Source organism: Rattus rattus, chromosome 5 (assembly GCF_011064425.1).
Source record: "Rattus rattus isolate New Zealand chromosome 5, Rrattus_CSIRO_v1, whole genome shotgun sequence".
In the NCBI taxonomy this organism is placed as follows: domain Eukaryota; kingdom Metazoa; phylum Chordata; class Mammalia; order Rodentia; family Muridae; genus Rattus; species Rattus rattus.
The window spans coordinates 49612612-49639756 of NC_046158.1; the positions used below are offsets into that span (position 1 = coordinate 49612612).

The 27145-nt window shown below is 45.2% G+C and overlaps 1 protein-coding gene across 1 annotated transcript in view; it reads left to right on the plus strand.

Annotated features, from left to right (window-relative positions):
- Nucleotides 1-27145, plus strand: part of Map3k20 (mitogen-activated protein kinase kinase kinase 20) — a 159321-nt gene that overhangs the window by 15323 nt on the left and 116853 nt on the right. The gene's annotated exons all lie outside the window — the stretch shown is intronic.

Consider the following 27145-nt stretch of genomic DNA (forward strand, 5'->3'; position numbering starts at 1 on the left):
GGTTGTGTGTCCTTGGTGGCTCTTGGTGTGGTGTGATGGGTATCCCTTGTCTGCCTTAGTTTTGATAATGTTACTTTTGAGCCACTCCCTGGTTACGAGCCCACCGAATTCCTCTTTAGTGAAAATGCCTATTTCTCTGTGGTAATTAGGTGTTGGGAGCTACTTTGAGGCTGTGTAAATATGTCTTCTGAGCTTACGCATCCCTTGTCGTCTTAGATGTGACATTATCATGATAGTCCACCGTGCCAAGGCCAGAGGTGCCCTGAGCTGTTCTCCATGTCACCTTCTCTCTCCCTGTATTTATACTGGCCTATTTGTTTGTTTATAGATCTTAAATCCCTTTACAATTCAAAGTGATGCAATCCACTAAGTCATACACTTTCGTGTTTAAATTATGTCCAGCTTGGTAAGGAGAACTCCTTCAGGCTGGCTTCTGTGTCTTTTGACATGCACTGTTTTCTGTGATGATCTCCTTACTTCCAGACACGGAAAGTTACCCAACTCACTTAATCCCCGTCCCACTGCTGGGCCAGCCATTTCTTCAGGAGGTCCTGAGTCAGCCCCCTGAGTTGGAGTTGCTATTTCAGAGCCAAAACGAGAATATTTGGGGTACCTATTTTAGACTTATTTTTTAAGAACCTTTGTTTTTTGGTAGAAACAAAAGGGACACTTTTATTTTATTTTATTTTATTATTTTATTTATGAGAGTGTTTAGAATTTAAACTCAAGCCTCTGGGTAGACAGGTTTTCCTTTCTGGAGAAGAGTTTAGAGGAATGTAGCCAGAGAAGCTGGTCTCCAAATGCTTACTTTCTGTGTGTCAGAAGTTGTGCTTCTGAGACTTTCTAAGTCAGCTGTTGAGATATCTGATAGGAGTCAGAGAGTGGGCGATGGAGACACTCGGAGACTGTACTGTGGCAGTGACATCACGTGCCATTCACAAAATGTTCAGAGATAACCGGAAGTGAAGTGAGGAAGACGGGTTGTATAACACGTATATGCTTGGTGTCTGAGTGCTGCTTTTATTTTTTCCTTGAACGTCTGTGGTTTTCTATGATTTCATGTTTTCTTTCAATATTTTATTGTGAAAAAATGTCAAAAATAAAGTAAATTTTGCAGTGAACACCCATATGCACAACATACGGAACAAGTATAGTTAGCAAGAGTGTGTTATCACCTGGATGGCTAGCTCTCGGCCCTCTTACTCACCCATCGGCCTGTCTGATGCATTTCATCCCAACGGCCAGCATCAGCACCCATCCCTTAAATATGCATTACTGTTTGAGCCCAGGTGGACTTAGGTTTATTTTTTTCCCCGTGGTGAAATACATGTCGCTAAGTTTTTAGAGTGGCTTGACTGTGACATATATTTACATTTCTAATCAGAAAAACACAATTTAAAAAGTATAGTTTTGCCCACCTGTAGCACTGCCTCGGCAATTTCAGGTGAACTAAGCTTCACAAACTGTGAGTGAGTGGATCATTCCACGCTAGTTCTGCAGGTTCTCTGCACATCTCTGAAGTGTGGGACGTTCCCTGTCACGTTGCTGTCCCACGGCCATGTCCACAGACCTCAGGACGCAGCTGCTTACGTTTTTACAGATGTACTTACAGTGCGCCATTTCTTTCTGTTTAAAAATATATTTTCATCACGTATATGCAATCCAATCTTAAGAACGTTTGCCAGAAGTACAGGACGAAGCCATGAGCGTGTCCTCTCAGTACTTGCTGGTTGACTTGGGTGAGACTGACCTGCTCAGGCAGAAGCTTAGCAAGGAGTGGGAGTGACAGAGAAAGCCATTGTGATCCCAGCATCTTCTTCACAACCACTGGCCCAGAGAGCCGTCCTCACACAAACAAGAGTTCACCAGTCTCACAATGTGTCCTTTAAAAAGGATTAAACACGGCAGGATTTGATGACATGTTGACACAGGTGTCTGTCTACATGTGGCTCGTCCCTCTGTCTGGTGGAGACGGCAACCTGTCAGCCTTTGTGTTTGCTGTTTGCTGCTATGCCCAAATACCTGGGCGTACAGCTTAGGGGAGGAAGGACTCACTTCATTTATGGTTTTAGTCTATACTTTCCATGGCCTGGAACAGGGCAACTCACAGGGAAGGAATGGATTGCAGAGAGAAAGGAGAGAGAAGGGGTGGGGAGGGGAGGGGAGAGTAGGGGAGGGAAGGACAGAAGGAGAACGAAATACTGATAGAGAGTATGGCCATGCTAGTTGGCCTTCCTCTTTCCCATTTTTCCCAGCCTATAGGATGGTACCGCCCACATTCAGGATACTTCTTCCTCCCACATTAACCTCTGGAAATGCCCTCACAGCTTTGTTCTTTACCAATCCCCTGGGCATGCCTGCAGCCAACCAAGATGGCATCACCCATCACTTCATGTTACCTTGGAACCTGATGATACTCAACAGTGTTCACTCTCCGCAGTTGAATATTAGGATGAAGGAAGCATCACTTCTTATTCCACCACTCCCTGAGCTGAAATAGGGCAGAGTCCTCGAGAAGAAAACAGAAGGTCTTTTCTTGGCTAGCCTTGGTTTATGCCTCTCCCCATGTATAAGGAAAGAAACGAATCCTCCCATGTTTTGGAAATGTCGAAAGCCAGATAAGTTTAGATTTAAGAACGGAGCTGCACTGTACACATTTATGAGCGGAGGACATCTGGATGTCAACTGGTCATAGCAGTGGGGACTGTTAGTAATTTGCAGGTAGAGAAAAGATATCTGCATTGGTTAGAAAGTAGAATATTGGAACTGACATAGAACTCAGATAAAAACGAAAGCTTTGTTATGCCTAGTACAATGGTGAGATGTATTTACACTGGGGAAGAGCTAGTTGAATATTATTGCTTATTAGTCCTACAGGCCTTGCTTCCTGACTGCAATTCTGTAGCATTTTTTATTGGATATTTTTTATTTACATTTCAGATGTTATCCCCTTTCCCGGTTTCCCATCCATAAACCCCCCTATCCCCTCCCCCTTGCATGAGGGTGTTCCCCCACCCACCCTCCCACCCCCTCCCGCCTCCCCACCCTGACATTCCCCTACACTGGGGGTCCAGCCTTGGCAGGACCAAGGGCTTCTCCTCCCATTGGTGCCCAACAAGGCCATCTGGAGCCATGGGTCTGTCCTTGTGTACTCTTTGGGTAGTGGTTTAGTCCCTGGAAGCTCTGGTTGGTTGGTATTGTTGCTCTTATGGGGTCACAAAGTCCTTCAGCTCCTTCAATCCTTTCTCTAACTCCTCCAATGGGGACCCCATTCTCAGTTCAATGGTTGGCTGCGAGCGTCCGCCTCTCTATTTGTCATGCTCTGGCAGATTCTGTAGCATTTTTATTAGTGGATTCTCTGTTTTTAATTGTAGGATTGTGGTTTTAATGCTTTCTCTGTCCCTGAACATAACAAAGAATAAGAACGTGACACTCGCTGTCTTTGTAAGTCCTTTCAATGTTCAAATATGTTGATACGTCCAACAGAACTGAAGCTCGAATGCTGCAGATTCCCGGCAGTGCTGCTGGATTCTGCCACGGTTTCTGTGGCATCTTGTGTTAAGAACTTGTCCATTATAATCATTGGCTCCTTAACTTCTTAGGATGCAGATGAGCTCCTGTGCCCAAGCCATGCTGGGCAATAGGACCAAGGGCTGACTTAGGAACACAGATGAAACAAAGCCCTCAGGGCCACGCCTTGCCCAGTTCCTCCTCTCTGGTGTGAGCCTGCTTTGCTTTTTGTCTTCTGCCCTGAGCTCTTCACCTTGTAAGTCCTTCTGTCCTGCTACTTCCTCATGTCTACCCACATTCTTTCCATTACCTGTAATACCGTTGTTTCCTCGACCTGGGCAGGTCCTACGCAGTTTTCAGGTTTAATTTCTTCTTTTTTCATGAGCATTCTCAGTCCCATAATAATTTTTTGCTTCTGAATTTATACCATTTAACATTCAAGCCTCTAATTTGACACAGGATTAAAACTGCCCTGTGATACTAACATTCCTGTAAGGAATGGTCACCTAACTTTCCATGTGCGCACGCCGTGGCTTCCCAGCTGAAAAGCGGAGCTAATTATAGTACCTGAGTCATGGGGCTGTTCGAAAGGATTAAATGAGTTAATACTTGTCAACTGTGTGGAAGAGCACTGGATCCAAGGGAAGACCCAGGTACCTGTCACCATCAGTATATCTTCAGCTAAACTCCAAAGTAATAGCAGGGAGGTATCACCTCTTAGAAAGATTCCAATGAATTCATACCTAGGATCTTCACTGAGCAAGGAGCAAGTGCTCCATTTGCATCCAATAGGAAAGAGAGCCTTGGCAAGGCCCAGTTAATAGTGTGTGGGCAAGCATATGGGTTGTGTGGTGGTTAGTGTTAACTTCAACATGGCAGGAGTGAGAGTCACCTGGGAGGTGAGCTGCTAGACATATCTGTAGGGGGTTATCTTGATTACATCGACTGAGGTGAGAAGACCTGCCCACTGTGGATGGCACCATTCCCTAGGCAGTGCATCTTGGATTGTAGAGAGTAGACTTGGAGCTCATCACCACAGTACACACATTTATAGTTGTCGTCTGATTGTGTACATAGTGTTACTTCTGCCGTGATGAACCATAACTTGAATAAGCCCTTTCTCCTTGAATTGTTTGTCAAGAGTGTTTCGTTGCAGCCACAACAAGAACTAAGATAGTGAGCTCCGCATCCTAGCTGCAGCGTCTCCGAACGCTGAGGCTGTCTCTTCAGCTGATACCGTCACCCTCTTGATCATCACCGGTGTGCCCAACGCAGTTGCCATAGTTACTGCTCTCTGCTTCTTCACAGTCACCCTGCAGGATAATACTCTCTATTTGACACATCAGATTATGTGAGGCTAAACAAGCTGGCCAAGCCCCCAGCCAACACGCATAGCCTCCTTCGTGTGGAGCGGGGCCCCAGTGCATTGCTCACACTAAGTCGAAACGTTTGTCCTGATGTTTGGCATCACGCTGCAGAGGACTTGCCTCTCACTGCTGCCCATCTTAGAGAGGGATCGTATACTGATGTACCCATGTGTTCTTCATTTGCTCCGCTCTCAGCTGTGACCACAGTAGCTGTGACCATTGTAGCTGTGACCACAGTGGAACACACCTGTCTGCACTCATCAGACAGCAACAGGCTGTGTCCAGCTACACAGTGACCGGCCTCTTGGTCATGACCTCGCTTATGGTTTATGTTTGAATTTGTAAGGGCTTTTGATTATGCCTTTTAGGCTGACAAGCCATTTCTGTCTAAGAACTTTCAAATACTTCATGTTTTACTTTGACTACACTCTACATGTAAAAAAATAATAATTGCTCTGAACCAAAAATTAAACAGCTGAAACCAATGAATCATTTTATTGACGATCGATGGCACCTTCCAGAAGCACTGACCGAACAGCATCTCGGTCAGCTTTCCTCTGTGAGTCAGTCTTGTTACCAGGATCCTAGAAGTAAAGACACTCCGGGGTGAACTGCAATAAAAGAGATAGGGAAAATTGGCCGCACGTTGAACAAATATACAGATTAAATGAGTGACTGTGTACTGTAAATACATCTGAAGATAACTTGAGCCTTACGGAAGCAATCAGTAAGGAAATGCCACAGAATGGCCCCCCCGGGGCCAAGGCAACTTACAGAGTACCCACCACAGTCTGCAAAATGCATGGAGACACATACCGTGATGCGTTCCTTTTGAGATGACTGACAGGACCATAGAGATACTTTATTTGCTAGCAAAAGCCCCCGTCTTTATTTTGCTACTTATTCTTTTAAAAGTTTAAAACTCCTTCCATCACCCTGTCAGGATTCCATATTTACTGTACGGGGAGACTACTCTCGTGTGTCACAGAAGGAGCCTGATGGCAACTGTTACAGCAGTTTCTCATTAAGGTCTTATTGATCTTGGTATATTAGGCAATAAACATTTCAGTTAGTTAATGTTTACTCTTCAGCCACGCTCTAAATATTGTGGGGAAATCGAACCATTTAATGTATCCCAGTAAAAATGGTATGTCCAGAGTAACTGATTTTACAGAAAGTCTGACTCTTGCTACAGAAGAAAAATAACACACACCATGACTCCAGTGTCCGAGAAAGTCAAATAGAGTACGGTTAGACAACGGAGAAAGTGGAAGAGAGAAGTACCTGTGAGCATTTCCAGAAGTTTCGGGACGCTCCCTGTGGGGGATCAGCCAGTGAGGTGGCTCAGAGGGTCAAGGCACTTCAGACCACTCGAGTCCTGTCCCTGGCCCTCACGTAGGAGGAGAGAGCAGGAGGAGATGCCCCAAGTTGTCCTCTGACCTTCACATGCACATCATGGTGCAAATGCTTGTGCCTGTGCTCTCTCAATAAATAAATAAATAAGTAAATAAATAAATAAATAAATAGGAGACAGAATTTAAAAGAGATTTGGTTGGTTTTAATCTTCAAAAACAGGATTCTGTTAAAGGTACCTGTGACTTCTTGCTCTTTGGTGTAAACAAGAAGTCATTATCACTGTGGCAGCCATCAAGGCCACATTACCAAGTGTTTTCTATTGATGCCTGACTCTCATCTCTCAAGAGGACGTCCAGTTGCTTTTTGAACATGGCCATCAGTGTTGTATTTGGTGTGCGCTGCACAATTTTAGAATATTTCAGTTCCCTGAAGATTCCTCATGGTGGAACTTACGGGATTGGCACTGGTCCCTGCCTTTGGGCCTACATAGGCTTCTTTGAGATGTCAGCCTCCTGAGGGTAGGAGTTGTGTCTTCTTCATCATCGTCTCTAGACTGCATGGAGTGACTTTCCCACCACGGACAGTCAGTCAGTGCGGCTGAGTGAGTGTACGGATGCACACAGGACCTCAGCTCAGCCTTGTCTGTGAAATTCATAGGAAGGTTGTGCTGGTTCTTAACCTGTAGCCAAGGGTCCAGCTTGTCACTCGGTCTACTTGTGCCCTTTCCACATGTGGTTGATTTCTTTCACCTACCTTCCTTCCTTCCATCCTTCCTTCCTTCCTTCCTTCCTTCCTTCCTTCCTTCCTTCCAGCTCTAAATAAACTACTCTGTCTTTGAAAAGCTATTCTATAGCCAGGAGGAATGCTTTTTCACTGCCATGGTTTTCTTTGTTTAGGTTTGGGCTGTATTTGCAAAAAAAGAATCTGACATGGTCCTTCTAGCCTCACAAACATCAGATGTCCAGTGATTCATTCTCTGGGGAAAATAATAGTGTCCCGATGGCATGAGCCTGGCAGGATTTTAATGACTTGAAAAAAAATGTAATTTCTTTGGTCATTCAGGAAAACAGTGCTTGACAAAATTAGCTGCTTTAGAGAAGTCACCCTGAGGAGTGGACATCTGTGGTGAGCATCTCGCTGTCTCTGTCAAAGAGCAAGGAGACCGCAAAGCTGCCGTGCCCTGCTAGAGGGATTGTATTCAGCAAGTGATACACAAAACCTGTTTAAATCTCTGCCATAAGGTTTTGTTACTTATTTATCTGGTGTGTGTGTGAGTGTGTGTGTGTGTGTGTGTGTGTGTGTGTGTGTGTGTGTGTGTGTGTGTGTACAGTCAAGAGGTCAGAGGACAACTGCGGGGGTTCGCTTCTTTCCTTCTACAATTAGGTTCTGGGAATCGGATTCAGGTGGTCAGGCTTGGCAGCCAAGTGCTGTTACCCACTGAGTCATCTCGCTGGCTGTAACTCAAGTACATTTTTAAAGCATGCAGGGCAGTACGTCCTTTGGTGGGGACCGAATTGCTTGTTATTGGAATGTAGAGTTTACTTTAAGAAATACATACTCCTCTTAATCACTGGATATGTATTTTCAAGTATGATACAGCATTTTATTAACATCTGCTGCTGGACAAATCTTTGTGCTCTTTAAAGAGCAGTCTCTATGTATTTCAGATTGACCTTGAACTCAACATCCTCCTGCCTCAGCCTCCTGGGTGCTGTGACTACAGGCTTGTAGCACGATGCCATCAAAAGTCGTAATGAGAGAATGTGGAGGTAGGTGAGGGGTAGAGTCACGAAGAAATGGTGGAGGCCATCGGCCGGCTCCGGTTGACGGTAGAGGACCAAGCTTTTAGAGCGGTGAGGACCACAGCTGAGGTGCTGGTCTGACCCTCACCTGGGGTCACGCACGCACCAGGAGTCAGAGCAGCGGCTGCTGAGAGGCCTGTCTTCGGGACCAGCTTCTCTCTGAGGAGAGGAGGAACTGTGTCCAGGCTAGGGGTGTAGCTGAGGATAGAGTGTGAGCATGCAGTGAAGGAAAATGGCAGGACAGGTGGTCAGGACCAGCTAGAAAACGTGGCCACAGAAGGACTAACAGGCAGAGGGCCAGGGCCTGGCCATTGTGGAAGCAATTATGGAAGCAGGGAGGAACAGAACAGCGAGGTGGGCCCTGAGGAATCAGGTGGATGGTGTGCGGTCAGCTTAGGGCACGGGAGTGTCAGGGTTCTCTGGACCCAAGAACTGGACACGAGAAACCTGCCACAAATGCCCGGGATTTGTGTGATCTGGGTTTTCACGACACTCAACAATAACTAAGAACAAGGTAATTATTGAGAAATCGGAAAATGTGAACCCGAAGAGATCTTGTCTGTAGGTTCACAATGAGAATTTGCTCCATTGGCACAGAGAGCAGACACTTACTTATGAAAATCGCAGATTAAATTCCACTTGCACAGTTTGAAATAAAACATATTTTTAAAATCGTATCTTCCACCTTCTGTCGAAAACAGAGACCCTGGAGTCCTGGGACGCTGTGTAGCATGGTGTTTAAGAGCTTAGGGCCTGACTCCATTCAGTCAGTGGAGATTCAAATCCCAGCTTCCCGGCTTGTTTGGCATGTAGACAGGCTAAGCAAGCCTTAGTTTTCTCTGCTATAAAATGCAGATAATAATGGGGTTGGCTTCATAAGGATGCTGAGGGCCGGTTAAGGTGATCTGTGTGAGTGCACGCACACAGCTCCTGGCACCTAGTCAGCTCTCACAGACGGACAACTGTTAACTGTTGTTATTTCAGCAGCCTGACGTCTGAACACACCCAGTGTTCCTCTGTGACTTGTTAGCACACATCACTGCGGATCTTTCCTTTCCAGGGCTTGTAAATAACAAGCTATTTTCATCATCCTGCAGTGTGGCATTCCTAAACTGGAAGACTCCATAGTCTCAACGATGACTTTTTTGATCCTATTAAGTCTTTTGTTTGTTTGTTTGTTTTACCAGCAAACAATACTTTGTCATCGACTTACTGCATTTTATATTACAAACCGTGGTGTTTTTAAGCACTTTAACTATACATGTCCCCTGTCCCCTGGAGATTGAGTCTCCTTAGGCTCGAGAGTCAGTCATGTAGGACGTTCCTGTGTTCCAGAACATGTGAGCTGGGCAGAAATGTAAATGGACAATGATTCTCAGAGCTGCGGAGGATAACAGCACACGTTCATGCTGGATCTCAATGACATGACCTTCTGGAAGCTTGAGAGACTGACAGACAAGGCGAAAAGAAGTGCTGCGTGACCTACCACGTTCCCCTGCAGGGAACTTGTTGTTAGGGGGAAACTGGGAAACTAATGTACACGTGTGGTAAGAATGGTTGATGGATGCAAGTTGGAATCAGTGTGGATATCCTTTTGTGTGGATGTGTTCCTTGTCTGCCTGTATGTGGAGGGTGAGGAGAGGGATGTGGGCCAGAGGCAGATGCCCAGTGTCTTTCTCTGTCACTCTCCACTTTAATTTTTTGAGGCAGGGTTTCTCACTGAAGCTGGAGTTCACTGACTGGCTAACCTGTCTGACCAGTGGGTCCCTGGAGCCCCCATCTTTGTGTCCTAACTGGGATTACAGATTTTCACATGGGTGTTGTGGGCCCAAACTCAGGAAGGACCTCATGCTTGCAGAGCAGTCTATCTACCAGTAGTCCCTCTCCCCAGCCCTGCATGGTCTTTTACAATCATAAGAAAGAAAAGGAAGGAAGGAAACCAAATACATGCCATCTGTAGGATAACAACTACAAAAGGAAATCGTAAGTCTGTCGCTGTTCTGTACAAATGGCATTCATTCTCCTGTTTAGTTTTAGCCCACACAGAATGCCTTGAACACAGACTTCTGTGCACTGGGTGTTTTCTCCTTCAGCTCTCCTAGAATGTCAGTGATGCCCTGAGTTCCGATCTCCCTCTTCCCATGCTCTCCAGTATCTTTGCCATTGTGAAGGCCTGCGTATGTGTAGCAGAAAGGCATCACGATCTGTGTGCGTTTCTGGGTCTTAGCTGGTTGCTGAGGAAACACTGGAGATTCTAGGTGTACCAATAGCATTTATCTGAGCACTGGGTTCTTTTCTCCTGTCCTTTAGGAGTGCAGCTAGGACAGCTCGTGCTTTTTTGCTTACTAGCAATCAAGGCTCTGGAGTTTGCCTTTGTGTAGATTGTTTCAGACCTGAATCTGCATTTGCTCCGTCGGTAAGGCAGAGAGACTGTGTAGCCAGTGCTTGGGTAAGGACTTCCCTCAGCCTTTTCCCCTTTAATATGGCCCCCACCCTCCCACACCCCTTGTTTGTTTTAGCAAACCAATAAAAAGCTCGAATGTTTACCCACAGCCACTTGTCAGGATGAGCAGGATGAAGTTTTCCTTTTGAAGAATTCAGTCAAGAGACAAACACTCACACCTGTTTAGTTAAGCATGGCCTACAGAGGCCAGGTCTCCATAAATGCCTGAGCTCAGAGTTTAGGACAGAAACAGAAGCTGGGAACCTGACTTCTGGGTAAGAGTGCAGAGGCTGAGGGAGGGTGTATCTGAGGACACAGCCTTCCCTCCCTCAGGTCTCCTCTGTCATGCAGAGCCTGTGCAGTTCCTCAGTTCCTGAGCTGAGGTGTGGCAGTCAAGGCCTCCCTATACTGTACTTTCTGGGAATCAGGCTTTAGGACTTATTTTATTTTATTTTTTTAATTAAAAGCTACCTTCCAGTTTGGGTCCCCACTTGATCCAGCAGATGTTTATCTTATCATGGTAGGTTAGGAAGTCCACTGAGGTAGGCTGACAGGGCTGGCTTTTCAGGGGAGGGTGAGGATCCTCCTCCTTTTTAGGTTGTTACCCCCACACCTGGATGTTTCCTGTCGTGCACTGCTTCAGTGCTTACAGATACTTGTCTCCTCCACCCCCTGTGCCCTAAAGGCAAACACAGTAACTTGGTGCGCATCTCCCAGCTCTGAGTTCTCTTTTTTCCCAAAGCAAAATAAGACTTAACACGTTCACAGATTGGGTTTCAGTGACTTTCAGCTTTGTCAAAAATTAAACTCACCATCTGACAAATATTGCAGCATTGAGAAGTTTAAGACTTGGAATTTCAGTCTTTATCAGGGGTATGGGCTCCAGAGTCTCCTTACTCCAGAGTAAGGCCAGCCAAGCATTGCACAACAAGGTGTGACAGGAATTGTGGGAAAGGGCAGAGGGCACGGCCACTGTGTACAGCTATCTGCTGGTCCGTGGTTTAAGGAGGGTGGAAATGGCCGCTGCAGGCACATCTGCACTGCACTCAGTGTGTGCTGTTCTAAAAGTGTACCCTGGATCTTCAAAAATTAGATGACTCTGCAGAAAATTCCAGGTTGCTGGTCGGCCTGAAACAGAAGCAGGTCAGGTTCCTTTCCTTGAGTGGCTCTACTGAGAATGTCATTGACGGCAGCAAGAAGTGTCTGGAGATAGCGGGTCAGAAAGAGTGTCTCCCATTTCTAATTACTGGTCATTTAATAGGGAGTATTTTCATTAGAACTTAACAGTGTAGACAGTGAGGTCAAGAAAGAGTGCCTTTAAAGTGTATCTATAAAATACGTCTGAAAGATTGAGAAATGTTTCAGTTAAGTTTTCTTTTCTTTTTCTTTTTTTTTTTCCGGAGCTGAGAACCAAACCCAGGGCCTTGTGCTTACTAGGCAAGCGCTCTACCACTGAGCTAAATCCCCAACCCCTTCAGTTAAGTTTCTTAAGAATGAAGCTGGCGAGATGGCTCACTGGGTAAAGGCTTGCCACCAAGCCTGGCTACCTCAGTTCAATTCCCAGAGCTCCCACACTGAAAGGAGAGGACCAATTCCTGAAAGTGTCCTTTGACTCCACAAATGTGCCCTGACCCATGCACACCCACCCAGTACACACCCATTCATCCACTCCCACACAAATAAATTATTGTAACTTAAAAAAATTAAACCTAAGTCCAGTGTGGTGGCATGCACTTTTAATCCCAACACTCAGGAGGCAGAGCAGATGGATCTCTTTGATTTAAAGCCAACCTGGTCTGCAGAGCGAGTTCCAGGACAACCAGGGCTACACAGAGAAATCCTGTCTCAATAAATAAAAAAAAATAAAATAAAATAAACCCCCCACACACACAAAAACAAACAAACAAACTCTTTAAAAAAAAAAAAGCCAAAGACAGTATATACAAGGTCCCATGTTCCATTTACAGCACAGTTAAAACAAAAAAACAAATAAGATATGTCAGGAGTTCTTTTCTTATAAACTTGTAAACTTCCTCATTTGTGTTTTTCTTAATTAAGTATAATGAAGTTTACTCTTAATTGCATGAAGAGAGTTGGCTGATAACTTCCAAGATGCCACAAAACAGAGTGGAGTGCTCTAGCAGGGCGCTCCCCAGCCAGTGTGTCTGAATGAGACAGATACAAACTGTGTTTGTGACTCATGTCTGCCACTTCTTGCCTAGGTTATGAAGACATCTAAGTTACACAAAGGCCTTCCCTATCTCCGGGTGATGTGCCTGTCATTCTCTCTACACACTGGAGGGAGACTAGGGCGGTGGATGCCTGCAGGTGTGCTAAATGGAAAGACACAACCAGATTCCTGCATTCAAACCTTCTTTCTGGTGGAAGATCTACCCCAGAAGGTTTTCAGGTCTTTGTATAATGGTAATCAGGAAATTCTGAGCTCAAATGCATGTTGATTGTGGCCAACTGCTGCTTCTGGCATTGCACAGAGAACTCGAATATTAAGTTTGGCCTTAAGATTAATTTTGCTTCATCATAGTTTGATCACAGAGTCTCACGCAGTGGTTAGTTCACCGTGTAGGCCAAGAATGACTTTGAACTCCTCACCTCTGCTGCTGTTTGCTTGTTTTTGTTTGTTTCTTCCCCTTGCTAGCCCCCCACCCACAAAGTTTTTCTTCTCAGACCTGGCTGTCCTGGAGACCAGAGACCAGGCTAGCCTTGGACTAGGAGATCTGCCTACCTCCTCCTCCCAAGTGCTAGGATTAAAGGTGTGCCCCACGATCTGGCTCTCTGCTGCTGGTTTTTAAGGAAATAAACATCACGTGCTTCTAGAACAAGCTCTGAATTCTGTGACAGTGAGTTTAGTCGTGGGAGTGAGAACGAGGCACAGGCATTCACTCACGGGCCAGGTTGATGTCTTGAGATGCTTTCCTGAATTTTGTCTTTCTGTTCCAACTTTGTCATAGTGGATCAACTTAGAAAAAAATCAAAGGCCAGAGTGAGGAGTGTGAAGGGAAGGGGAGGGTGGGTGGGTGGAGGAGCACCCTCATAGAAGCAGGGGGAAGGGGGAGGGGATAGAGGGAAACCACAAAAGGGGACAACATTTGAAATGTAAATAAAGGACATATCCAATAAAAAATGCAATTATTTTATGTGTTGACTGCAGAAGACTCGAACCCCAGGGAACCACGGTCACATGCACAGACAGGCAAGTTCTGAGCACAGTGACTTCACAGTGTCAGGCAAAGCCTGGCTGCAGAGTGTGATTGACAAGGGTTCCTTGACAGTGACAGAGCTCAGCTTGGCGGTTAGTGTTTGATAGACAGTTCACCTTCATTTTTGTGTTTACATCGTCACCACACATCGAACTAGATTCCTCTCACCTTCAATTAAGGAGTTCTATCGTCTTCTGTTCTTAGAATAGTTTAAAGCCAATACTCCTAGAGGTAGCTGTACTTACGTTTTGGGCGTCTACTGTCTCACTTGTATATTCTGTCAGAACAATAGAGCCTTCAGTCCAGAAGTAGAAGATGATACCCGAGTCCTGTTAGGAAACAGCAAAACAGTTCACTGCCAAAGGACTGCTGTAGAGGTGCTTGGGAGGTGGCTACACCCCCCCTCCCCCACTCCCTTTATCTGCAGAACGTTTCTACGCCCACTTTAGCTCATAGAACTCCCAAATAAAAGGCACAGAGACCTGGAGGTTTATTAGCAGGCTGTTGGCACTGTGCTGGGCAGGTTCTGAGCCATTCCAACCACTAGGCTCTTAGTACCCAGGAAATTGCCCCGTTACGTCCATCTGAGTCTTGCTTTGACTTTCCCTGCTCCATGCATGTCCTTATGGTTGCTCTCTCATTGTGAGACCTCATGACGAAGCTTGGTCTCTCCACGTGGTCTCTGCACACCTATCTCCTCTTGGATCTGATGCCCCTCCTCTACTGTCCTTTCCTGCTCAGTCATAGGCTGATCAGCTCTTTATTAACCAGAGATGATGGAAAACAGTTTTCTATATAACATTGAGACCAGAGTTGCTTGGCCATGCCTTCCTCTGTAACCAGATATCTGGGAACAAAAACAGCATCTGGATATACAGTACACAAGCCCAACCCCCAATAGACTGTGCAGATTATGGGACTAGCAAAAACAGAGGGTGGTATGGAGGGGGGTGGGGAGGTGGAGGAGGAGTGTGTGTTATCCCATGTCCCCCCATTCCCCGAAATCTGGATTTTATCTGGTGGGGTGTGACCACTGGGTGTCAGGAGGCTTGGTTGCGGTTTCACACTGAAGTTCTCAGCCGCTGTTGGCATGTGCGATGTTACCTGCTGGGACACTGGTACTGGCCCCTGGAGGGAACGCCACCGCTCCAGAGACACTTCTTTCTTTGCCTGTGCCTTGCGATGTCTTCAGCACCGTTTATCGACAGGCTAACATGATGCCATCTGGCAGGGGAAAAAATTACCCATAAAGCGATTACAGAGCAGGGCAAGAGGCGTTGAGCATAATTCTGTGTCTTCCACTGCTCAGCCTCGGCACATGCCCAGCACATACATTAGAACTTCCACGTAATAAGGAAACAACTCTGTGCTTTCACCTGTGGAGATCAGCTGTCCTCTGCACAAGTGAAGGTCTGTCCCATCAGTCCCTGAAATGAGACGCACAGTCCTTAGAGTCACTTCATCCATTGCCAGCTCCGTCGACTTCAGCTCAGATTCTGCTGTGGTGCACTGACTGTTATTACCTCACGCCTGAGTCCTAAAGCCCACCCCAACAACTTATGTATGGCGTCAAAGGGGAAGAAGGAGAAATGAGAAGGCAACAAATACTATACACAAACCGTCCATGCACATACGAAAAACAAGCAAAGTAAAATCTGGATGCTACTACATTCCTGTTTCTCTAATTTACCTCTTTCAAGTGACTGTTTCAATAGTCGCTCCATATTTCTGTTTTCCCTCAGCCTAAACTTCAGTGGGCTTGAAGGACTTTACCCAGTAAGGGGACTTGAACTGTTATTCTTGAAGGTTCTCAGTCCCTATTACTCCAGTTTGTCTTGGACTCTTGTATGTTTTACTAACATTTGTTACCGGGTATGGATATCCTAGAGCACTCCTGAACCAGAATTCCCTGGGTGTCAGACATAGGATTCTTTTCTGGTTTGTGTCTTGCTTGTCCTCCAAACGCACAAGCTAAGGCTTGGCCACTACCTCGTGCTGCTGGAGCAGGAGAGAACTTTCAGAGTGGGCCTAGCAGGAGGAAGTTAGTTAGGTCTCGGGTGTTATGTCTTTGAAGGGGATTTAGGAACTCTACCCCTTCTTTTCTTCCCCTTCTTGTTTCCTGGCACCTATGAGGAGAGCGGTTTTGTGTTATCATGTGTTCCTGATATGATGTTCCCAAAACAGGAGAGCCAACCACCCATGCATCGAAGCTGTAAAACCAAGGGCCAAAGCAAACCTTTCTTTTAGGTGGATTCTCTTGGGAATTATGTCCCAGAGACAAAGCTGATCATGCAACTTCCTTGCAATGCCCAGTTCTCCCTCAGTAACTCAGTTTCCAGTCAGGAAACTTTTCTTTCCCTGCTTGTAAACTTAATAGTAGGCAACTTTAAAATAGCCAGTGGCATTCTCATATTTTAATTCAGTAGGATCATTTCTACATTCTGTACTTGGGCCCTAAAATCTCCAAACCATCAGAGGTCACTGTTACTGAGATAGGAAACAAAATCTGTGAGTGGGTTCTTAGGCATCATAGGATAGGGGCCACCCTCGCCTTCAGTCCAGATCCATGTGCAGAGGAGACAGTGGTTGAGGCTGAGCATATATAATTCATCCTGTAAATGAACCAGAAATGTTCGCAGTTGTTGTTCCTCAGCTGGTCCTGTAACTGAGTCTCCAGTAGACTGCTCCACTTTTCTGCTTGTCAGTTCCTGCTTGAGGGGAGGGCTGTGTGGCGAGCTTAGCTTAGTTAATCCCATCGCTATGAGATGATTGCTTCACTTCCTGGGTTGTGAGTGGTTTCCTTCAGCAGCAGCTGACAGTGGAATACTGACATGGTGCATAAGACCTTCTGTGAGGCAGTGGATGACGAGGCTGTCAGCAGCATTGCAGCTGGGGATGGCAAATTCTCATCCAGGGAAGATGAATTCCTCCCCCATGTCCAGTGCCCTCAGTCTGTCCTCTTTGGAATGGTGACAGTTGGGCTCAGAGTCTCTTATTAGTGAATCTGATATAGTTAACCAGAACCAGCAGACAGTTCAGTCTTGTTACGGGGAAGTTGTGTTTATTAGCCCTACATATGATCCGCAGCCTTATGATCATAGCTACTTTGTTCTCAGACTCATACCCTGGGACAGCTAGAAAAGAGGTTGAGTGGTATTCACAGGGCAAACGGTTTTGTTTCCCAGATGCCTAAACACTCCTCTGCAATGGAAGCCCTTTACTGAGCTTCCCATGGGGCATAGTCTGCCCAGGGTGGAAGGTCTGTCTACACACATCTGCACTAGGTTCTTTGTCCCTGGTCTCCAGGGCTTATGTGTAAGAATGGCCAATCATCCAGCAAAAGGGCAACTCATCAGCTGTTAGGATACATTCATAGTTTGGGTCATTTCACATTCTAGACCAAGTGAGTCACCAAATAAATTGTCCGAAGTTCTGCCCTCTGGGAGCATTTTCCTGAAATGCTATTCTTTGGGGTCATCCCTAATGGGGGGGGTAGAACACTTAAGCATTCTCATCCACTTGATAGTAACATATCACACAGAGTCACTTATAATTTGAGCTCATGTTTTAATCTCCCTCCATCTATTAAAGGGAGGTAGGGAATGGGGAGGCAATTCAAGGCTAGCGGTCAGTGATCCTTGAGATTCTGAATAGTTCCCCACCTTGCACTCCCTGTCTAATAAATGGCAGCATTTGGGGGATGCTTAGAGGATTTGTGGTGTGCCCTGGATGACATCATGAACTCCTCCTCAAGGAAGCCTGGCATTCCTTTCCATCAAAGGGTTCGAGGCCTTATAATTGGCCTATGCCTAGAAACCGAGCATTACACCAATTCTCCACAGAGGTGACCTAATGGCCGACAGATATATCTGAAATGTTTTGTTTTCTATTATGTAGCTAATACAACTTTCTAAAGCTTCCACACTGACTTTATTCCTGGAGAATCAGGATAAATTAACTCACAACAACAGAGATTGCTGTGGGCTATAAAGCATTTGGTTAGTATAACCTTGCTGCCTTTGATGGTAAATGTACCAACCATGTCTTTGGTACCTTCACTGTTCTGAAATATTCAGTCATGCCTAAAGAAATAACGAAGTCACTAGAGTGTTTGTTGGCACATCCTTTGGTCAATCTGGTCTACAAAATAGAATAACAGGAAATTTTGAGAGATGCAGGGTTCCCTGACGAATGAGCTTCTTGGGGTCTTCGTGTTGAGAGTGTCTCTGATCCTTCTCAGGAGCGTAATTGAGATAGTAGTTGAGGTGGTTACTTTGGTTAGTTTCCTGTTGCTGCCATGACATACCCTGACACAATCAGCCTGGGGAAACCTTCTAGCTCAAAATTCTAGGTTATGGTCCATCATAACTGAAATGTCACAGTGTCAGGAGTGTGATGGAGTTGGTCATATCATCTCCATAATCAGGCACAGAGCAATGAATGCACGCATGCTTGCACTCTGCTTCCTTTTCCACTCTTACGCAACTCACAGTCATGCTTAGGGAATGGTGACACCCACAGTGGGTGGATCTTCCTGCCTTGATTAATTTAATCAAGGCAATCCCCTGCAGACATGTCCATAGACCAACCTGATGTAGGCAATCCCTCATTGAGACTCTCTTCCCATAGGATTCTAGATTATGTCAAGTTAATAAAACTAACCATAACTGGAAGATACATATGTAGTTCATACATGATTAATCACTTCAACAGACATATATCCCTGAGTCTTTGGATTTTCTCCTCAATATTATGCCAGGGGAAGTCTAGCATCTCAATATCATGACATGTTGTCTACACTGAATTCAAGTTTCAGTCAACTAACCATCTAAACCGTTAGAGACACTTTTAGTTTCTGGAGCTAACACATTTTACATTAACTCTGGAATCTTATATGCATTTTTTAGCCATGAAAGCAGCTTCATCTACTGTTTATTCCCACTGGTTTCCTTTTAACACCACTGGTATTTCCTAAACACACTTCCAGGGTTTGGGGGTTTGGAGGGTTTTCTCTGTTTGTTTGGGGTTGATGTTTGTTTGTTTTTGTGTATGAGTTATCTCCTTCTGGGTGATACTGTGTGCCCCTTGGAGCATGTTGAGTTACAGGCCATAGTGAGCAGCCCAACGTGAGCACTGGAGACCAAATGCAAACCCTCTGTAAGAGTGACAAGTGCTCTAACTGCTGAGCCATCCCCACGGCCCCACAGTTGCTTCCTTTAGATAAATGCGTCTTTGCATTCAAAAGCATTCATGCCAACCATGTCTCCTGTCACAGTTGTCAAGGGCATAAGCTTTTCTGACTCTAGCACTTGATTGCAGTTCCTCACAGCTGATAACTTGATGGATTTGATTCTAGTCTGAAGCATTTCATGTCCCATTGGCAGGGGACTGGTTCTCCATTCTAGTCAAAGCTGATAGCCAAACTAATCCCCAAGTTCTCTTTTTCAGGCTCTCTGGAATCATCAAAAGACCAACCAGCATTGCTCAGATTCAGTCAGAATCGTCAGTCTGTAGAGAATTACCAACTAGTAAAGGTTACTAACTACCAAACGGGACAAAAGAGACTGAGGAGGACAGGGGTAACAGATAGAAAGAACAGCTGTAAACTCTAGATCCATGAGGAATATCCAGAGATGAACAGGTGTCAGAAAGGGTCTGGGCCCAGGCTGTGACTGAGACTCTTAGATAGGAGTCTGTAACTATGAATGGGCTGGGATGGCTCACAAGCTACTGGCTAGGGTGCTGGTGATTTCTGGTGTATTGCCCCAGCTAGAACACAAAGCCACCTCACTTGAGTACAGTGGTCTCAAGCTTCAGATAGAACAGTACCCATCAACCTGTGATGTAGCTGGTATCCAAGAATCCAGCAGCCAAGGAGTCAGAAAGACGTGCTAGACTAGCTCCCCTTCACACGGTTGGCCACAATGCTGAAAGAGAAGGGGCAGCAGGGACCAGAGAATCTCTGTGATAACCTCCCATGCTGCGGTAACAAAGCCTAGACTCACACCAGTGACAGGAACAAATGTTCACAGGGTCTAGCTTAGGTACCACACAGGAGGACAAGGTGTAGATTCATAACTGAAGGGCATAATTAATTACTGGCACATTCTGTAAAGTAGGAGAAGAAATGAATATATTGAAAAATTGCTGTGCAGTGTCCTATATGTTCTATGGAAGATAGATGTGTTCAATCCACTCTGGAAAAAAACTACCCATTGTGGATGTCACTTCCTTAGGGCAAGACATTCTCATCTGGTATTTCTGTCTCCATTAATAGGGCTACAAATCCTGAGACTGAGCAGTCTCAGAGCCCCTACTGTGGAGAGTCCCTCTTGTCACCACAGCAAGGCAAGGAGCCGAGCCCCTCCAGCAGCCTTGAGTGCTTGTGTCTTCTGCTTAGCCCTCTTTATCTTGCACTTAAATGTCATGCCTGCTCTTTGGAAATAGAGCCTCACGCTATGGAATACACTGTCAAGCACTAAAAACAGTCAGAATGCCAAGGAGAGGAAGGGGAGCTGCATCTCATTCCAGAAGGGCTCCTCAGAAAGTCCTGTCTTTGTCTCCTTTTCATTTATTAAATTGAAGGGCGTATACTTCCCCATCCTTCGTCTCAGTGCTCTGTCCATTAAAAGAGCAGGAAATTATACCACTAGAATGATTAAGGGTGAAGGCTTTGGAGCAATATAATTACATTTCTTTATACTTAATGCAAAGAAAGAAGCATTGTTTCAATATATATATATATTTAAAAAGCACTTAGTGTGATGATTTTTGCCAGCAGCACTTAGTAGGGTTTATATAAATGTGAGTGGGTGCAGGAATTCGAGAGTTTCATGCCAGATAAGCTGGGTCAGGAAAAGGAATGCTAAACATAAGGTAACAACACCATGGTCATCCGGCTGTGACACGGGGAAGGAGCTGTCTGAGCTCACAAAGAATGGGGCTTTGTGAGAATACGCAGTCCTGTTTTATGGCCAGTTTCAGGCAAAGAGGCAGAGAGAGAGAGAGACTGTTTGGGTTACAGAACCGTCCTACAGGCTGTCTGGGTAGACTTAAAAGAACAGGAGAGCTCTTTAGATGGACAGCACCCACCCAGCTCAGGCTGAAGAGGACAGCAGCCACACCCCAGGCCATTTGAGTTCTCTGGATCTCAGCTGTCTGAGCAGAGAGCTCAAGGCCTGTTCTCACCGTGACCGTCATGTGGTTGTAGAATGGACACTAATTTCCTTAACCAAACCACAATCCTGTTTGGTTCGGTTTTGTGGTTTTCTTCTAACACACAACAGGAAGTAGGGCCTAGCATTATGACCACTCTGTAAACATGAGGACTGTGATTACAAAGAGAATAAAACAGTCACCAGAGAGCAACCTTCTACTGGAGAGGACCACCCAGTGGCCATCTGCCCCTCTGGTAACCACAGGAAGTCTAGGAAGGCAGAGCCGGATGGATGGGTACTGGCCGAGAACTCTCTAGAAGCTGGAGCACTGCTCACCCTCTCCGTGACCTACTTCACTTAAGAAATCGGTTTAGTTATTAATTTAAATATTTAATAAACAATTTACTGCTTTCTTTGGCCTTCTAAGATTTGCCAGGCTGAAGACGGGACGGAAAGAGCTTTCATGTCCCTTCTCTGAGGCTTTAGAAGCAACGATTTTGCTTTTCCGAGGATTGGGTTAAAAAGAAGATATTTCCAATTTAGGACCTCTCAGCTAAAAACAAATCTGGTTTCATTTTGAAGAGCTTTTGGTGGGGAAGGAGGACGAGGAGAAGCAGCTGCCATGGGAGATGAGAGAAAGCCGAAGTGTACTACACTCCCAGTAAACCAGACCAGGTTGGGGGGATTTTCTTTTTTAATATTCAAACCGCCTAATTCCTAGATGGTACGGGAGTGGAGCTGGAAAGGAAAGTGCTAATTCAGAGTTTGTGTGTTGGTTGGAAACTCACTGGTAAGATTTATTCTAAATGAGAGCAAAAAGAGTAACAGTACCCTACAGTGTGCATATACAAATGAGTGTTAATATGATTGACCCTCCGTGAGTTTGGGGGTTAGTGCCAAGGCACAGATGACAAAACGCAGGGCAGCCAACTTGTGACCCAACGTCCTGTGGTCCACACATGGTCAACCTAGATCTCCAATGGCGTTTGCTTGGCCTCTTGTATGCATATTCTCTCCATTTTCTCTCTCCACTGAAACATACATGTCTGGTGCCTCCCACGCCCTGTTAGCATATTTCTTTGTGAGTAGCAAGATAAATATAATGACTTTATGTTAAGGCAGAAGCGTCAGGAAGATGATGAAGTAAATGTAATTCTCCCTCATGTTACTTTCAGCTCCCGTTCCTGCCCAGATGCTATCTCTGTTATTTTTCAGGGGTGGTTTTTCTATTTTGTCTCCCAAGAAATGCTGTTGAGTTATGCAGCTGCAGAAGGCCGTGTGACCAAGCAGCGCATGGGAAACACTGCGGTCGAGTGGACCTTAATCAAAAGTTCCCATGCTGGTCTTTGTATTATTTCTCCCTCACTACTGGGAGGCCGTGCTTCAGATCCTGGCAGTGGGATGCTGTGGAGAGAGGATTCTTTCCTGGAAGTGCAGAATAATAGATCACTTCCTGCTCAAACAGAATTCCCTTCGATTGCTTTAAATAATATCCTGCCAGATCTGTGGTAATTTGAAAATGAAGAAAATTCAAGTGTGTTAGGTAAAATCTAGGAACTAGATTTTGCAAATCTTTAAACGTTGAAATCAAATTGCAGAGCTTGATAGGGCTACACGAATAAGGATGTGTGGGCACGCGCCGAGTTCATTTCCTTTTAGTACAGTCCTGTGAGGGGGGCACTGCCCTGCTCTATGGGATCTCAGGTGGCTTTGGATTGAAGTGACTGTCACTGTATGTACCACTAAGAACTCAAACATTGCCAGTGCAAATGGTAGGAGCCTCAGTCACCGTACAGAATAATTGCAGCGACACCAGAAGAAACATGCATCATAGAATCTGCCATACGGTGAAACTAAGATGGGTCTACACCTGAAGGACCCAGGGCTGAAGGCACCAGTAACTCAGCAACAAGAACCAGCCTCTAAGCTGGGTCTCTGGCTACAACCAGAGGTTCACTGCAGTCAGACTTGTGCTTCTAGAAACAAAAATCCCTTTAGTTAGAGTGACACGGAGAAGTGTAGAAGTGAAGCTTCATCAGACTGGTTATTTATATTTGAAATATTGAAAGCATGTATACGTTGCCTTTTCTAGAATCCGAAGTTATAATCAAGAGCCACTTAACCAAAGTGGAGAACACGGGATAAATGCACTATTATAAAAATGGAAATCGGATGTGAAGGAACACTTTACAAAAGAATAGAGTGTTCGCTGTTAATATGAAGAGAGAACAAATACAGCTAATATTGGCCAAGCCGGGGAAACACTCTCTCCATTGTGGTATAATCACAGATTGGCGTTTCTGAAGTACATGAATTATATACTGGAATGTTCATACTTTTGACCTGAACATTTCACAGTTAATTATATATCATAATCACGGGCAAACAAGTTCACCTGGGAAATGAAGCACAATGTTCGTGTAATTATTTTTTGTAAGGAATATTCAACACAACCTAAATGTCTGTTCAGGATTGAGTAAATAAATTCTGGTATCCTCCATCGACGAGGAAAACGGTGGTTTAGAGCAATGTCTACATGGACTGATGCTGGTTACATACTTTTATAAAACAGCTTATAGACGGAGGACGTTACTTTAGAAAAGGGCTGCTTTGAGATGGAATCCGCTTCGGTTCTCAGCAAGGACACCGAGCAGGTGAGCAAGGCCGTGAATTTCAAGCTGGCAAGGAACAGGACCCTTCACGTTTCATCCTAGACTCTGAAATAAGTCGCCTCTCCCGGCTGGCTCATTCATCTGTAAAACGAGACAATTATGATTAAAATCTTTCTGGCTCCAAGTGTAAATGCAGGTTTACAAATGTGCAGAATGGAATGACAGGATACTGCCCATCCTGTGAGTGCCGCAGGTGTGGGAGTGTCAGGGTGTTATCAGACTAGGACAAGTGCTAGCGACCTCCCTGGGAAAGTGTTCTTTCAAGGACAGATTATGTTTCTGTCCTGTTCTGTTTTTGTTCTGGCTGCTGGTGGTATCACTGTGTCATTATAAAGCCGGAACTTTAATAACTGCAGGATTCAGAATATGTCCAGGCTTTCAAATCTACCAAAGTCTACAGAAACACATAGTTTTAATGACACAAGTACAAAGCTTCTAAAAACAGATTTTGACGTGTTTATGGGCACAGCTTTCAAGAGAATATAATTATTCCACGGAGTAGCAGCATTTGTGTTTTGTGCAGATAAAAACCTCGCCTGTCTTCTGACTCGGTGAAACAGCAGAAACAGCGCAGCCCCAGATCTTAAATCATCCTGGTGCATGCTCTCATTTTGTTTTCCTGCTCTGGCTTCTCTCCACTAGAGGGGATAATGCTTTGTCTCCAGGGAGTCAGAGACTGCCTGTGTGCCTTAGAGAATATAAAGGAGATTAAGTAACATACACACACATAAAGTTATATGTATAGTAATTGACATTAGGTGCTCCATTAAACAATGAAATGCCACAGTGTACCAGTTCTTCAGGACTTGTTGCCATGGATACCCAGTGTGATGGAGATGGGGAAAGAGTTGCTTAGAAATTCAGCAATTTCATTTTGAGGTGATGCGAAAAATAAACTACCCAGAGGTAGGAGCCATTAAACCATTCCTATGTGCATGCGGTTTTCAAAATAGTTAAAACGTAACCGTTCCAAAATGAATATTCATTTGTGGCATTTCCTTATATTGTTTGTTTTATAAGCCAAAGGGTGGGGCAGTTTTTACTTGGCTAGAAAACTATGTGACATATTAGATACATTTGGAACGCAATATTTTGATCAAAGATGAGTAAAATCCAGCAGATGGTGCGAAACAGGGAAGGATGGCAGTCCATCAGGCAGCATGGGTCCCTTAGGCCTCTGAATCGATGGATGACAAAGCAAACCCTGGGACGGAGCTGGTGTGAGACAACTGTAATGTTACACAGGCAGAACACAAGGTGGGAGCTGGGGCTAGGAAGACAGCAGCCAGCAACGTGCTTGCCGGGCAAGCAGGAGGACCTGGGTTTGCATCCCCAGAACCCTTGTGAAAGGTGAGCGCAGCAGTAGGAAGTTGTAATCTTGAACTGGGAGATGGAGACAGGGTGATCCGCATGGCTTGTGGCCAGTCAGCCAAGCCGAAGTGCTGAGTTTGGGGTTCAGTACGAGACCCTGTCTCTAAAATAAGCTGGAGAATGATTGGGGAAGACAGGTGCCAGTGACCTCTGGTGTACACACACAGACACACACACACACAGACACACACACACACACACACAGACACACAGACACACACACACATGCATGCACATAGGCACCACGATGTCAGCTAACTGCTTTGATGTTAGTTTATATTTTCCTGGTTCTATGGGTAGTTTGCAGCCAGTATTAGATGTCTAATGTTATGAAATATCCCTTATCTCACCCCCAACACACCCCAGTAGAAATCCAATGGATTCTGTATCAAAGGCTGTGGGAAGCGGAAGTGATCTTTCACCCCTTTGATCATCAAGGGTCATTTGGAGAATTGGATTGGCTAGGCAGTATCTCCTGCCCTCATTCCTCCATGCATCCCTCTTCAGCTGTATGCTTGGCTGAAGAGGATGGTCTTTCCTAATAGAAGAAGACTGTTTCTTGGTCAAGGATATATGCACAGTCCTCTCTCCTGTTAGATAGAACGAACCTCAACTCCCAAAGATAGTCTCTAGAAACTAGAAGAACTCTATTTTGGGACTCCTGAAGGAAGGAGAGTTTACCTAGCTATATTCCTGACCATGTATGCTTTGTCAATAATCGAGACAATTTAAAAATTAGTGCGGATCCATCTGCCATGTGGACACCAAATTTACGAGAGAAGAAAACCAGATCCAGTCATGCCTGTTCTGGACCAGACCTTTGATGACTCTTAATATCTCAGACAAAAATCCCCAGTCAAGGCATATATTCCTTTAAAAGGTCAACCCCTGGCAAAATGCTTCTTTCTCTGCTCATCAGAGTGAGGCTGCAGTTCAGGCGAGGACAGGACACTCCCCAGAGAGGTGGAGTGACTTCTACCTGCTCCCTGGCTGTAGGAAGCTGTCTTTGCAACACCCCTTCTTCACAGCAGTGTTGCTCGCTGTTTTATCCTCTTGACAGCAGAGATGGTCATCTGAGAAAAGAAAACTTCAGTTCCGCCCCCCATCCCTTCAAGATCAGCTCGTAGACAAATCTGTGGGCCATGTTCTTGATTAATGATTGATGTGGGAAGGGCCCAGCCCACTGTGGAGGGTGCCGTCCCTGGGCACACAGTCTTGGTTTAAGAAAGCAGATTGAACAGGCAAAGGAGAACAAGCCAGCAAGTGAGTTCTTCTGTGGTCTCTGCTTAAGTTCCTCCCACAGGGGTTGCCTGGAGCTCCTGCCTTTTGGCCTCCCCCAATGATGGTTGTAGCCTGTAAACCCTTTCTGCCCCAACTTGCTTTTGATCACGGTGTTTGTAAGAGCATTAGAGAACAAGCTGGAACAACAGCTGCCCTGCCCTCTCTTCCCTGCAGCAGAGGGACATTTTCCCCACGTGTTTCCATAGTGTTCATCCCTCCGCACAGCCCTTGTCTTGGGGGCTTTTGTATGCCTCTGACCCAACCCGACCCTTCCAGTTAGATGCCCACGGTAGTGTTACGAGACCAGGATCCCAGGTGGTTGTCCTTGGCTTGAATCCGCCTCACCTGTACTACTTCATCAACCTTGTGACCCAGGGCCAGTTACTTAACCATTAAATCTCACGTTCTACAAAATGGGTATGTTGGTAGCATTGAATAGGCTTATTAAGAAAACTAAGCTAGCACCCAAGAGGAGTTTAACATAGTGCCTGGCACATAGGAATGTTAAATAAAGGGATCTGGGGATTTGTGTGCAAGGCTAGCCCTTTATCATTCTGCAACCCCCTTTTTCCTTGCCTTTTCTTAATTCCAAACTCCCTGCAGTATTATACTTTACAGATAGTAATAAAGATATTTATTGACTTTAAATTTTATTTATTTATTTATCATTTTCAACCCTAAATAAGTGTTTCTCTCCTAAGTTGGTAAAGGAGACAAATGCAGTTTAGGGATGTTGTGTTTTTGGAGACTGTCTCTCTTGTATAGCCCAGGATGGCTCTCAGCCCTTACTTCTCCTGCCTCTGCCACAAGAACCATCTTGGGGAGCAATCTTTTTAAATACTTTGTCTAACTCCCTCCCCCATATTTTAAGATGAAGAATTGATCTTTTTTATTTCATTGTATAAATTTATAAGACAATAAATACAGTAACGACGCACTGTTCACTTTTAGGCTCTTTTACTGCTAGA